Raw genomic sequence first — 15,113 nt, forward strand, 5'->3', positions numbered from 1 at the left:
GCCTGCAGGATGTAATTTTTTGATCGCCACAACTTTCTTCCACCATTCAAAAACATCATATTTTGTATTGGGTTGTCTCAGAGATCCCATAAGAACATGAAAAATGTCAAGATGGAATAATACTTATTTAGGAATCTAATCAAGTAAAGCTTCCTCAATATTGAATCCAGTCTTAAAGAAGGTTCTTACATCATATTGTATTTTATACAAATTTATTTCAAAAATCACTTCTACAGTATAGTAATAGAGCACAGCAATCTTATCAAAAACATATAAGACATAAACCAACATACGTTCCCCACATATATAACGTCATTAAAAACCTTATCCAATCCTTGGGAGTCAGTCTGTGGTGAAAATTACGGAAGTAAAATGCCAGTAATTAGATCAGTCCAAATTAGTTGATTTCTTCCCATCAACTGAAAAAAAAAAAAAACCTCAGTCCTCAGACACTGAAGTCCTTCAAAACTCCTCAGCCCATTAGTTAATATAAACTTGGGCAATCTTCACACATTCTGTTATTCCATTCCTATAGTGATTTTCCAGCCTGACACAAAATTTATGTTTTGCCCAATAGGCGTCATCAGGAGCTGTCACAGCCTGTGCATACAACGTATTTTCTATTTAGTTATACATTCCATAATTTACAGTTGTAATATATCCAAATCCAAACACACTCACCATGTATCAAATAATCCAATACTCTTAGCACGACACAGCTGAGAAACTCAACCCGTCCAACATTCCGTTGCTTCAAAAAGCACCTTTGCACATGCGTATTCTAGAATGGCCAGTATCCTTATTTTATACTGATCTAAATTACAACGTACCCAATCACAATCCTAACATCTTTCTATTACAAGGGCATATCCCAATCATCTCACTAGTTCCCACTCTATTTCACGATTTAGACCAGCTGTCTCAAGGGTATCATCAAAAAGATAAATTTCTGTTCTAGCCGATGTAATTTGTATGGTGCATTTCCACATCTGAAGTTCTGCAGTTGGTATAGAACCACAAATCGCAGTTATCTATTGGGTGCCCAGCTTCCATCCAATGAGAGGCAAGAGGTGCCTCCATTTTCTTTAATCGTATATTCCATATCATCATGCTGATCAATCCATAGACTGGTGGGTTGTGTCCATCTACCAGCAGGTGGAGATAGAGAGCAAACTTTTGCCTCCCTATATGTGGTCATGTGCTGCCGGAAACTCCCCAGTATGTTCTCTATCTCAGCAGGTGGTGGTCACACACAGCAGCAGCTCTGGCTAGGCCTCCAAGCCTAATTTTTAGGTTTTGTTGAGTGCCTGGGGTTGAGGGCTCTTCTTGAGCAAGTGCAAACCTGGTGGCGCCAGGTCCCTCCTTTTCTCCCCCCTCCCGCTGGCTCCGTTAAAAAAAAAAAAAAAATTTTGAACGTCCTTAAAGGCGTTTATTTCGACGTTTATTTAAACGTTTATTGCAGCTACTCACTGGGACACCAGGTCGTTACAGCTCGGAGCGGAAAGCAGGTAATTTTTACCTTTTTATAGCGGGCAGGGGGTTCCCCGATTGATCTCCACGTGGCCTATGGCGTCGGAGGGCGAGGGCGCAAAGAGTCGCTCCCCGGATCGCTTGTGCGCTTCTAGAGGGGATGCGGGGGTCTTAAAGTCTGATTCGCCCTTGTTGGGTGACAGTTTCGTGACCGATGAGTGTCCCGGTCCTTCCTCCGGTGTGGCGGTTTTTCCCTCCATAAACGCCCATCCCCCGCTGCTCGCCTCCGCCATCTTGGCCGGCCACGCGGCTCGGACGGCTTTTTCTTGGGCCGCCCTTGAGGTGGGAGACGTTAATGCCATGAACGCCCTTAATTTGGGTGATGGCACAAAAGCGGCTAAACTTAAGCGCCGTTCTTCCCGCGTGGCTCCTTCGCGGAGTGTCGCGCCGGACGCCATTTTGGATGCGCAGCATGTCTCTCCCCCGCTCTTGCGAGCGCCGGTTGAGAGTGCGTCTAGGGCTGTAGCCCAGGCTGCGGAAGTGCACAGTCTGAAGGGTTTCTCCCCCGAGTTTGTTTTGCTGCTGCATCAGGCCTTCCTTATGCAAAACGCTGCCCCTGCTCCCTCGTCTGGTAAAGAGGTTGAGGTCCCCGGAGGTAAACGCCCTCGGGTTGATTCCCAGGCCTTGGAGGACTTTGTCTCCTCCGATGTAGATGAGGGCAGCGTTTCTGAGTTCTCCCAACGGTCCTTTGCGGATTCCTTGGAGGAGACGGATCCCCGCTCGGATGGAGCGGATGACCCCTCTGCAGCGCGGCTCTTTAGCTCAGAGGATTTGCCCAACCTGTTAGTGCAGGCCATGGGCATTTTGAAGATTTCCTCTCCGGAGGACGTCTCTCCCTCAGCCCCTGTTGGTTCTGCCATTATGCTGGGGACGAAGCGCCCGCCTAGAACCTTCCACGTGCATGATGCTATGCACACCTTAATTTCGGCTCAGTGGGATGTCCCGGAAGCGAGCCTTAAAGTGGCTAGGGCTATGTCCCGCCTCTATCCTTTGCCTGAAAGTGAACGTGAGGCCTGTGGCCTACCGTGGATTCTTTAATCACTGCAGTGACTAAGAAAACGGCGTTGCCGGTGGAAGGTGGCACGGCCCTAAAGGACGCCCAAGACAGAAGATTGGAGGCGGCCTTAAGGTCGTCCTTTGAGGCGGCTGCTTTAAGTTTGCAGGCCTCAGTTTGCGGCTCCTATGTGGCCAGGGCGTGCCTGACTATGGTGCAGCGGGCTTCCCCCCTCGGATCATTCCTTGAGGGCTGATTGGCCGGCCCTGGAATCGGGCTTGGCCTATTTGGCAGACTTGCTGTATGATGTCTTGAGGGCCTCAGCTAAAGGCATGGCTCAGACAATCTCTGCGCGGCGGTGGCTTTGGCTGAAGCATTGGTCTGCTGACCACGCCTCTAAATCCCGCCTGGCTAAATTGCCGTTTAAAGGCAAGCTGCTCTTTGGGGTCGAGCTGGACAAAATCGTGACCGATCTCGGCACATCTAAGGGCAAGAAGTTACCAGAGGTCAGGGCTCGGGCTAGTACTCGCCCCGGTACCTCCAGAGGACGGTTTCAGGAAGCCCGTCGGTACCGCCCGGGCAGGTCGGGCTCTTCTGCCTCCTCTTCCTTCAAGAGGAACTTCTCCCCCAAGCAGCATTCCTTTCGCAGAGACCGCCGACCCGGAGGTGCTCCCTCCGGTCCTCCCCCAGGGTCTCGTACCCAATGACGGGGCCTTGGTCCACCCCCCCCAGTGCAGATTGGAGGACGGCTGTCCTCGTTTCTGGGCGAGTGGACCACTTCAGACGCTTGGGTGCTGGAAGTCATCAGAGACGGCTACAAGCTAGAGTTCTGCCGACCCTTAAGAGACGGGTTTGTACTCTCTCCCTGCAAGTCTCCGGTCAAAGCTGTGGCAGTGCAGCAGACCTTGGACAATCTGATCCGCCTGGGTGCGGTCGTTCCGGTGCCAGAAAATCAGCTTGGCAAGGGACGTTACTCCATTTACTTTGTGGTACCAAAGAAAGGAGGTTCTGTACGGCCTATCCTCGACCTCAAAGGGGTCAATCAGGCCTTGAAAGTTCGGCACTTTCGCATGGAGACTCTCCGCTCTGTTATAGCGGCAGTGAAGGCAGGGGAGTACCTGGCATCCTTGGACATCAAGGAAGCGTACTTGCATATTCCCATCTGGCCTCCTCATCAACGCTTTCTGCGTTTTGCAGTACTGGGCCGACACTTCCAGTTCAGAGCCCTCCCGTTCGGGTTGGCTACTGCTCCGCGGACCTTCTCCAAAGTAATGGTGGTCATCGCGGCCTTCCTGAGGAAGGAAGGAGTACAAGTCCATCCTTATCTGGACTGGTTGATCCGAGCCCCCTCTTATGCAGAGTGCGGCAAAGCTGTGAACCTGGTGGTTGCTCTTTTGAGCTCCCTGGGGTGGATCATCAACTGGGAGAAAAGCCAGCTGCGCCCAACTCAGTCCCTGGAGTATCTGGGAGTTCGATTCGACACCCAAGTGGGCAGAGTGTTCCTGCCAGACAATCGGATTGTCAAGCTTCAGGCTCAGGTGGACCAGTTCCTAGTAGCCTCTCCTCTTCGGGCTTGGGACTATGTGCAGCTGTTGGGCTCTATGACGGCCACGATGGAAGTAGTGCCCTGTGCCAGGGCTCATATGAGACCACTACAACACTCTCTGCTGCAGCGCTGGACTCCGATGTCGGAGGATTATGCTGTGCGCCTTCCCTTGGACCCAGCAGTGCGCAAGGCGCTGAGCTGGTGGACGCAGACAGACAAGTTGTCTGCAGGAATGCCTCTGGTGACCCCGGAGTGGATTGTCGTCACGACGGACGCCTCTTTGTCGAGCTGGGGAGCCCACTGCTTGGGAAGGACAGCGCAGGGGCTCTGGTCTCCTGCAGAGGCAAAGTGGTCTATCAACCTCCTGGAACTCAGAGCCATTCGGTTGGCGCTTTTGGAGTTCATCCCGGTACTGGCGTTGAAGCCAGTACGGGTCCTGTCGGACAATGCCACGGCTGTGGCCTATGTCAACCGCTAGGGAGGTACCAAGAGCGCCCCTCTAGCCAAGGAGGCCATGAATCTATGCCAGTGGGCGGAAGCGAACCTGGAACAGCTGTCAGCGGCCCACATTGCCGGAGTCATGAACGTCAAGGCGGACTTTCTCAGTCGCCATACCTTGGAGCCCGGAGAGTGGCAGCTATCTGCTCAGGCGTTCTTGGGCATCACGAAGCGCTGGGGCCAGCCGAGCCTAGATCTGATGGCGTCATCGGCCAATTGCCAAGTGCCGCGCTTTTTCAGCAGAGGACGGGACCCTCGATCCCTGGGAGTAGATGCTCTTCTCCAACAGTGGCCGACACAAGAGCTCCTCTATGTGTTCCCGCCCTGGCCCATGTTGGGCAGGGTGCTAGACCGGGTGGCAAAGCATCCGGGCCGGGTAATCCTGGTGGGTCAGGATTGGCCCAGACGTCCCTGGTATGCGGACTTGATCAGGCTCTCAGTCGACGATCCTCTGCGGCTGCCAGTGGAGCAGGGTCTGTTACATCAGGGTCCCGTGGTGATGGAGGATCCCTCCCCCTTTGGTCTTACGGCCTGGCTATTGAGCGGCAGCGTCTGAGGAAGAAGGGCTTCTCAGACAAGGTCATCGCCACGATGCTGAGAGCGAGGAAGCGCTCTACTTCTACTGCTTACGCCAGGGTTTGGCGTACCTTTGCAGCGTGGTGTGAAGCAGGCTCATGTTCTCCATTCACTGCTCCAATTTCTTCAGTGTTGGCATTCCTGCAAGAAGGTCTGGAGAAAGGCCTGTCGCTCAGTTCCCTTAAAGTCCAGGTAGCGGCCCTGGCTTGCTTCAGGGGCCACCTGAAGGGTGCTTCCCTGGCTTCGCAGCCAGATGTGGTGCGTTTTCTCAAGGGAGTTAATCACCTGCGCCCTTCTCTGCACTCGGTGGTGCCTGCGTGGAATCTCAACCTGGTGCTAAGAGCATTACAGAAGCCGCCTTTTGAACCCTTGTCGAGGGCATCTCTGAAAGACCTGACGTTGAAAGCAGTCTTTTTGGTGGCTATCACTTCAGCCAGAAGAGTTTCCGAGCTCCAGGCACTCTCATGTCGAGAGCCTTTTCTGCAGTTCACTGAGGCAGGAGTGACTATTCGCACAGTGCCTTCCTTCCTGCCCAAGATTGTTTCTCGCTTCCATGTGAATCAGCAGCTCTGTCTCCCTTCCTTTCGTAGGGAGGACTACCCAGAGGAATACTCTGCTCTTAAATATCTGGATGTGAGACGAGTCGTCATCAGATACTTGGAAGTGACCAATGATTTCCGGAAATCGGATCATCTGTTTGTCCTGTTTGCAGGTCCTCGTAAGGGTCTGCAGGCTGCTAAGCCTACAGTGGCAAGATGGGTCAAGGAAGCCATTGCAGCGGCTTATGTGGCCGCGGGGAAGGTGCCGCCTATCCAGCTGAAGGCTCACTCCACTAGAGCTCAGGCAGCCTCGATGGCAGAGGCCGGGTCCATCTCCTTGGAAGAGATTTGCAAGGCGGCAACTTGGGCATCGGCCCATACATTCTCCAAGCATTACCGCTTGACTGTGGCGGCACGGGCGGAGGCCCGGTTTGGAGCGTCAGTGTTGAGGTCAGGGATTTCAATGTCCCGCCCTGGGTGAGTACTGCTTCGGTACATCCCACCAGTCTATGGATTGATCAGCATGATGATATGGAAGGTAAAATTATGTATCATACCTGATAATTTTCTTTCCATTAATCATAGCTGATCAATCCATAGTCCCTCCCAGATATCTGTATTGTTTATATTCTGGTTGCATTTCAGGTTCAAGTTTAGTCTTCAGTTCTTGTTCAGGAGGAATTCGTGTTCAAGTTTTTCAATGGATTCTTCAAGAGTTGAGACGAATTTGTGTTACAGTGAGCTGCTGCATTCCTCTCCCCTCCGTTTTACGGGGCTGGATTGAGACTTAAATTCTGCCGGCACTCCCTCCCGCTTCGTGCGGCTGTAGGGCAGCTTTGTACCCTTCCCGCTTCGGCGGTGTTAGGGTCAGTCAGCTCCTCCCGCGGTTGCAGGATAAGCCAGATCCCCCCGCATCGGCGGGTGTGGTGTCCCTCCCCCGCTCCGCGGGGATGAGCTAGACGGATTCCCCTCCCCCACTTGTGTGGGGATGAGCTGGGTTAATTCCCCTCCCCCGTTTTGGCGGTGGTGAGCTGGGCAGAGTGTCCCTTTGTGGGTGTAATTCTCTAAGTGCTGAGTCCTGCGGATGGAGCTTTGATATCGACATACTGAGGAGTTTCCGGCAGCACATGACCACATATAGGGAGGCAAAAGTTTGCTCTCTATCTCCACCTGCTGGTAGATGGACACAACCTACCAGTCTATGGATTGATCAGCTATGATTAATGGAAAGAAAATTATCAGGTATGATACATAATTTTACCTTGCTTAGATGTTCTGCTATTCTGATTTTTATTTTCCTTGTTGTATAACCAATATACCATCTGTCACATGGACAGCAAATTGCAAAGACCACCTCCAGCGAGTTACAATTAGGTTTACTTTTCAAAAAAGAGTGGCTAATATCAGAGGAAACTGTAGTCTCTACTACTGAGTATCCCAAATAAAACATAGTGGATTGTCAATTAGGAAGTGGGGCATTACAAATCAATGGTGCAGATACAATAAGCTGACTGGGAGAGACAGTAACTGAGAAATCTCCCATAGCTAATGGAGATAGGAGTTATTAAAATCCCTTCAAAAGACATTTGGTAGGGAAATAGAGGAACGTGAAGAACTTTTGTGTAATCTCTTACTGATGAACCTCATCATAACAAAATCACAACAGTATACAATATGCTGTATACATAACATGTCAACACATAAGAAAAAAAAAATCAACATCCACCAAAATTTCCCCCTTTTAGCCTTAACAGACCTTATACTATAACCAGCAAGGCATACAAATACAGCAAATCAAAAAGTTAGTCAAACTAGATACCATACAGTGTATGTGAATGTGACAAATTGCTGTTAACAAGACCTTCTTTATCATATTCCCAAACAGGAATTTCTTAACCCCCAACCCTCCCAAACAGTTAAAAAGTTGAGCAGGCTGCATATTTACCAATTGCCCTCCCCTTGTCCCTTCCTCCCTTCTCACCCATTACTTCCCTCACCCATAACTGTCTTGTTTGTCTGTATTACTTAGATTGTAAGCTCTTTTGAGCAGGGACTGTCTTCCTTGTATCAGGTGTTCAGCGCTGCGTGCGTCTGGTAGCGCTATACAAATGCTAATAATAATTCCCCCTAAGTCACTGAAAAACCCATACTATGTACCAGTGGTGTAGGAAGGGAGGGGGCGGTGGGGCAGTCCGCCCCGGGTGCATGCGCTGGGGGGGTGTCGGCTCGCTGGTTCCCTGCTCTTTCTGCCCCGGAACAGGTTACTTCCTGTTCTGGGGCAGAGAAAGCAGGGAAGCAGCAGAGCAGACGCAGCTCCCAGCCTTCTTTAGGGCCAAATCCACAACTCCAGAGTCGTGAGGCAACTGAGTGCGCATCAGCTCTGGGTCCCCATGGATCCGGTACTGGGACTCGATCTTCTTGGGAATGTGGGGGTTAGTTAATGGCTTGGTCCAGTTCGCCAGCAATGTCTTTTTGAGGACATGATGCATGGGTACTGTGGACGCTTCCTTAGGTGGAGAAGGATAGTCCAGGAGCTCAAACATTTCAGCCCTGGGCTCGTCCTCCACAACCACCGGGAAGGGGATGGCCGTAGACATCTCCCGGACAAAGGAAGCGAAAGACAGACTCTCGGGAGGAGAAAGCTGCCTTTCAGGAGAGGGAGTGGGATCAGAGGGAAGACCATCAGACTCCTCGTCAGAGAAATATCTGATGTCCTCCTCTTCCTCCCACGAGGCCTCACCATCGGTATCAGACACAAGTTCACGAACCTGTGTCTGAAGCCGTGCCCGGCTCAACTCCGTGGAACCCCGGCCACGGTGGGAGCGTCGAGAGGTAGACTCCCGCGCCCGCACCTGCGAAGCTCCCTCCGCCGACGTAGTCGGGGAGCCTTCCTGGGAGGCGACCGCAGTCGGTACCGCAAGCGGCACCGATGTCGGAGACCTCACCCCGGGCAAGGGGCCAGCCGGCGCCTCGACGGTACCGGAGGCGCAAGCACCCCCGGTACCGGAGGGGAAGGGCGCAACAGCTCTCCCAGAATCTCTGGGAGAACGGCCCGGAGACTCTCGTGCAGAGCGGCTGTGGAGAAAGACGTGGAAGCCGATGCAAGTGTAGATGTCAGAGTCTGTTCCGGGCGTGGAGGCTGTTCCGGGCTGTCCAGAGTGGAGCGCATCGACACCTCCTGAACAGAGGGTGAGCGGTCCTCTCGGTGCAGACTCCCTCGGCGACCCAGAGCTCTCGGTGCCGACACGGGAAGGGGACCAGTGTCGATGCTTCTTCGACTTCTTGGGACGAAGCACGTCACCGGATCTTCCCGGCACCGACAAGGAGGACGTAGAATCCAGCCGTCGCTTCCTCGGGGCCGAGGCCAAAGAAGGTCGGTCTCGGGGGGCTGTACCGCAGGAGCCCTCAGGGTAGGGGGATACCCACCCCGAAGGCTCACCGCCACCAGCAGGGGAATGGACAGCCCTCACCTGCACTCCAGACGAAGCACCACCGTCCGACGACATCAGCAGACGAGGTCCCGGTACCACCGACGTCGACACAGTCGTCCGATGTCTCAGCGCTGATGCAGAGGGTCGATGCCTTGATGCACTCGATGCACTGGCGGCCGAGGATGAAGGTCTGGACGCTGGAGACGTCGATGCACTCGATACCCCCGGTGCCGATGCCGACGAAGAGCCCGAGAACAAAACGTTCCACTGGGCCAATCTCGCTACCTGAGTCCGCTTTTGTAAAAGGGCGCAGAGACTACAGGCCTGCGGGCCGTGCCCAGCCCCCAGACACTGAAGACACGACGCGTGCCTGTCAGTGAGCGAGATTACCCGGGCGCACTGGGTGCACTTCTTGAAGCCGCTGGGAGACTTCGATGACATGGGCGGAAAAATCTCGCTGGCGAAATCGAAACTCGTAATTGCGGTAGGCACCAAAAACGAGGGGAAGAAAAAATTCGACCCGAGGCCTGAAAAAAGGCCTACCCCGAAGACGAAAGAAACTTACCGGGGCAAAAACTGGAAGTAGCAGGAAGGGAAAAAGACCGGAAAGGTCCTCTTGCAAATTTTAATTTTTTTTTTTTTGTAGCGAAACCAAAAAAGGAGACGCGCGAGGTCAACTTTAGGGGCGTGAACGGCGAAACACGACCGTACCGAGCGCGGACAAAAGAAGACTGGCCGGCACGAGCCGGTTTCGGGCGGGAAGACGGCCGCGCATGCGCGGTGCGCATCGGCGCGCGCGGGCTAGCAAAGACTTTGCTAGTGAAGATTCCGGATTGGAGTGGCTGCCGTGGACGTCACCTATCAGTGAGAACAAGCAGCCTGCTTGTCCTCGGAGAAAATACTATTCAGTGGTATATGACGCAAATTAAGATTGAAAGATCCTCAAGTAGAGATTGAAGACGCTGTCTAGGTGAAGGGTGTCTCCTGCACATTTGGTGGTTGTGTCCTAAAATAATGGATTATTGGGAAACTGGTGGTGGTGAAGGTCTTATCAGGACAGTAGCTGTAACTGAATCTGAAGATATTTTTGGAAATGATCAAGAAATTTGAGAGAAAAGGACCGAGGAGAATAATCAAAATGGAGATAGTAGCAGCAAGATGTGAAATTGTAGGACACTGGAAGAGGGTGGTGCAAGTTGATCACTGTTTTCAGGGGGGGGGGGGGGGGTGGAAGAGGGGATAATTAAAAAAACTGGTGGTGCTGGTACATGTAAGAAACAACTATGTACCAGAAGATTGTTATTTGCTCTACTTTTAAAATTAAAACTTACAAAAATAAAGTGGAAAAGGGTGGTGGATGATTATTTGTTGCTCTTTGAAGTTGAAGGGCTGGTGCACCCAGATGATTGTTTTATAGGAGTGGTTCGCAACCTTTATTCAGCCAGGACACACCTGAAGGATCATGCTCACACATATATGTCACACTACATATATGATCCTCAAGGACGTTTAGTCTAACATAGTATAGCAGTTCTTATGAATTTAGGGTCAAATTCTATACATGGTGCCTCAAAAATCATAGTAAAAGAAAACCACGTGCTTAGCACAATTCTATAAAACGTGCCTAAAGTTAGACGTAGTTTATAGAATGCACTTAGCGGCCATTCTTGCACCTAAAATTTAAGTGCACCCATTTACGTCACCTAAAAATCAGGCCTAAATACTTGTGCCTAAGTTAAGTGCAGATAGGGTATATTCTATAAGTGTGCATACATTTTAGAAACACTCATTCCACACCCCCTTTTCGGCTGTGCAAGCAAATTCTAATTGTTGCCAATTAAGGCCACTAATTGGGTGTTAAGTGCCAATTATCAGCACTGATTGGCTTGTTACTCAATTGTGTGCGCAATTTGGTTGTGTGACCAAATTAGCACGCACAACTTAAGGTGCCATATATAGAATTTGGGGGTAAATGTAAACACGCCCTGCAGACACAAAAACCCTACCTTCTCCCAACAACAGATGCAGATCAGAACTTGGACATTTCTTCATGGAAGTCACAAAAATATATTCTAATGCTATTGCTCATAACTTCAGAAAAATCTTTCCACTACCAGGCACACTAAGATAATACAAAACCTGAAAAAAAATTCTTAACATACAGGTAGCAATACTACCATACAACAGTAGCACTAATCCTATGATTCAAACGTCAAGAACCCTACCTTTGAATAGGCAGCACTACAATACCAATGCCACCTACAACAGGTAAAACAGAAAAAGTGGGACCGCTACAGATTTCTACACAGTAACTACATGCAACAGAATATTATACCTCAGTCACACACAAAACACAGATAAACCCTCATGAAATATCAGAACAAGAGATAAATTAGAAATAAAAATATGGAGACAAAAATTGAACTGGGAACCCCTACTGCAGAAATAAGAACTGAATTTCTTTTTCATACTAAACACAGTACAAAGATATCCGTGAAGCACATTTCCCAAAACTAACATTCCAGTTAATAAATTCAAAATAAAACTTTTTTTTTAACCTTTGTCTGGGCATTTTATTTGTTGGTTCCAATTTCTCTTTTCTGCTTTCCTGTTTTCCACTTTTTTTCCCAGTAGCTGCTGTCCATTTATCATTTCTCCTCTTTCCTCCTCTCTTGCTTTATTCCCTTATTAAATCTGTCGCCAACATTTTATCTTCCTCTTTTTGCCTCTGACCACTCAGATGTCACTCTCTGGTCCTCCATGTCCTTTTTCACTTTTCACCCTACCTATCAACATTCCATCTCCTCCTCTCACCCCACTAGCTCTACCATTTCCCATCTCACTCCTTCCCAGGCCTCCCATCCCCTTCTGTCTTTCATCCACTTCCCATTACCACATTTCTACCCTCTGTACTCACTATCCTCCTCTCACTCATCTCCTTGACAATCCCTCATGAATTTTCCCACAATTCCATCCACTCCCCTTCCCTACACTGTGGCATCTCCCCTCTTCCTTAAGAAGTGCAGCATTTCTCCTCTCAACAAGCCCCAGCAGTCTGCCTTAACTTCTTGTTAACTACTCTTCTTTGAGTTGCAGCAGTAGCACGCAGTATTTATTTCTGTTTGTGTACTCCATGCACTGAACAAAGGGAAGGAGAACAGCTCACAAGAAAATAAGGCAGACTGCCATGTCTTCTACCACTGTGCTTCTTGCGACACACTTCCTGTAATTAAAAACAAAATTACAGAGCACATCCAAGGACATGGATAACTGAGTGAGTCAGCACGGCTTTTGTGTGGGGAAATCTTGCCTGACCAATTTACTTCAATTCTTTGAGGAAGTAAACAAACATGTGGACAAAGGGGAGCCGGTTGATATTGTATATCTGGATTTTCAAAAGGCGTTTGACAAGGTACCTCATGAAAGGCTACAAAGGAAATTGGAGGGTCATGGGATAGGAGGAAAAGTCCTATTGTGGATTAAAAACTGGTTGAAGGATAGGAAACAGCAAGTGGGGTTAAATGGGCAGTATTCACAATGGAGAAGGGTAGTTAGTGGGGTTCCTCAGGGGACTGTGCTAGGACCGCTGCTCTTTAATATATTTATAAATGATTTAGAGATGGGAGTAACTAGCGAGGTAATTAAATTTGCTGATGACACAAAGTTATTCAAAGTCGTTAACTCGCGACAGGATTGTGAAAAATTACAGAAGGACCTTACGAGACTGGGAGACTGGGCGGCTAGATGGCAGATGACGTTTAATGTGAGCAAGTGCAAGGTGATGCATGTGGGAAAAAAGAACCCGAATTATAGCTACGTCATGCAAGGTTCCACGTTAGGAGTTACGGACCAAAAAAGGGATCTGGGTGTCGTCGTCGATAATACGCTGAAACCTTCTGCTCAGTGTGCTGCTGCGGCTCGGAAAGCGAATAGAATGTTGGATATTATTAGGAAAGGTATGGAAAACAGGTGTGAGGATGTTATAATACCGTTATATCGCTCCATGGTGCGACCACACCTTAAGTAGTGTGTCCAATTCTGGTTGCCGCATCTCAAGATAGATATAATGGAATTGGAAAAGGTGCAGCGAAGGGCGACAAATGATAGCAGGGATGGGACGACTTCCCTATGAAGAAAGACTAAGGAGGCTAGAGCTTTTCAGCTTGGAGAAGAGACGGCTGAGGGAAGACATGAAAGAGGTATACAAAATAATGAGTGGAGTGGAACAGGTGGATGTGAAGCGTCTGTTCACACCCTCCAAAAATACTAGGACTAGGGGGCATGTGATGAAACTACAGTGTAGTAAATTTAAAACAAATCGGAGAAAATTTTTCTTCACCCAACGTGTAATTAAACTCTGGAATTCGTTGCCAGAGGACATGGTGAAGGCGATTAGCTTGGCAGAGTTTAAAAAGAGGTTAGACAGTTTCCTAAAGGACAAGTCCATAAACCGCTACTAAATGGACTTGGGAAAAATCCACAATTCCAGGATTAACATGTATAGAATGTTTGTACGTTTGGGAAGCTTGCCAGGTGCCCTTGGCCTGGATTGGCCGCTGTTGTGGACAGGATGCTGGGCTCAATGGACCCTTGGTCTTTTCCCAGTGTGGCATTACTTATGGGTTCTGAAGCTCCCTTACCCTATGAGCTGAAGTAACAGCCACCAAGAAAATGACCTTCCAGATCAAGTACTTCAGATGGCAGGAATTCAGTGGCTCAAAAGGAGCTTTCATCAGCTGAGTGAGAACGATGTTGAGATCCCATGACACCGGTGGAGGATTGACAGGGGGCTTTGACAAAAGCAAACCTCTCATGAAGCGAACAACTAAAGGCTGTCCAGAGATAGGCTTACCCTCTACACAGTGATGAAAAGCACTAATCACACTAAGGTGAACTCTTAAGGAGTTGGTCTTCAGACCAGACTCTGACAAGTGTAGAAGGTATTCAAGCAGGGTCTGTGTAGGACAAGAAAGAGGATCTAGGGCCTTGCTGTCACATCAGATGGCAGACCTCCTCCATTTGAAAGAGTAACACCTCTTCGTGGAATCTCTTTTGGATGCAAGCAAGACCCAAGGAGGCAAATTCTAAGCTCTCAACATCCAGACCATGAGAGCCAGAGACTGGAGGTTGGGATGTGGAAACGACCCCTCGTTCTGAGTGATGAGGGTTGGAAAACACTCCAATCTTCACGGTTCTTCGGAAGACAACTCCAGAAGAAGAAGAGGGAACCAAATCTGACACAGCCAGAAGGGTGCAATCAGGATCATGGTTCCGCAGTCTTGCTTGAGTTTCAGCAAAGTCTTCCCTACTAGAGGTATGGGAGGATATGCATACATAAGGCCTGTCCCCCAATGTAGGAGAAAGGCATCTGACGCTAGTCTGTCGTGGGCCTGAAGCCTGGAACAGAACTGAGGGACCTTGTGATTGATCCGAGTGGCAACAAGATCCACCGAGGGGGTGCCCCACACTCGGAAGATCTTGCGGACTACGCCCATGTTCAGTGACCACTCGTGAGGTTGCAGTATCCTGCTCAACCTGTCGGCCAGACTGTTGTTTACGCCTCCCAGATAAGTGGCTTGGAGAAACATGCCATGATGGCGAGCACAAAGCCACATCTGGACGGCTTCCTGACACAAAGGGCAAGATTCGGTGCCCCCCAGCTTGTTGTTGTAAAACACGGCAACCTGATTGTCTGTCTGAATTAAGATTACTTAGTTGGACAGCCGATCTCTAAAAGCTTTTAGAGCGTCCCAGATCGCTCTTAATTCCAGGAGGTTGATCTGCAGACCTTTTTCCTGAAAGGACCAGGCTCCCTGAGTGTGGAGCCCATCTACATGAGCTCCCCACCCCAGGAGAGATGCATCCATTGTCAGCACTTTTCGTGGCTGAGGAACTTGGAATGGTCGCCCCATGGTCAAATTGGATGAAATCTTCCACCACTGAAGAGAATTCCAAAAGTCGGTGGACAGTTGGATTGCATCCTCTAGATCCCCCGCAGC

At 49.8% G+C, this 15,113-nt stretch overlaps 1 protein-coding gene across 1 annotated transcript in view; it reads right to left on the minus strand.

Moving 5' to 3' along the window:
- The window catches only part of LOC115463416 (ER membrane protein complex subunit 3-like), a 45,825-nt gene that overhangs the window by 11,860 nt on the left and 18,852 nt on the right, over nt 1-15,113 (minus strand). The window lies entirely within an intron of this gene.

This window comes from Microcaecilia unicolor, chromosome 2, assembly GCF_901765095.1.
Source record: "Microcaecilia unicolor chromosome 2, aMicUni1.1, whole genome shotgun sequence".
Taxonomy (NCBI): domain Eukaryota; kingdom Metazoa; phylum Chordata; class Amphibia; order Gymnophiona; family Siphonopidae; genus Microcaecilia; species Microcaecilia unicolor.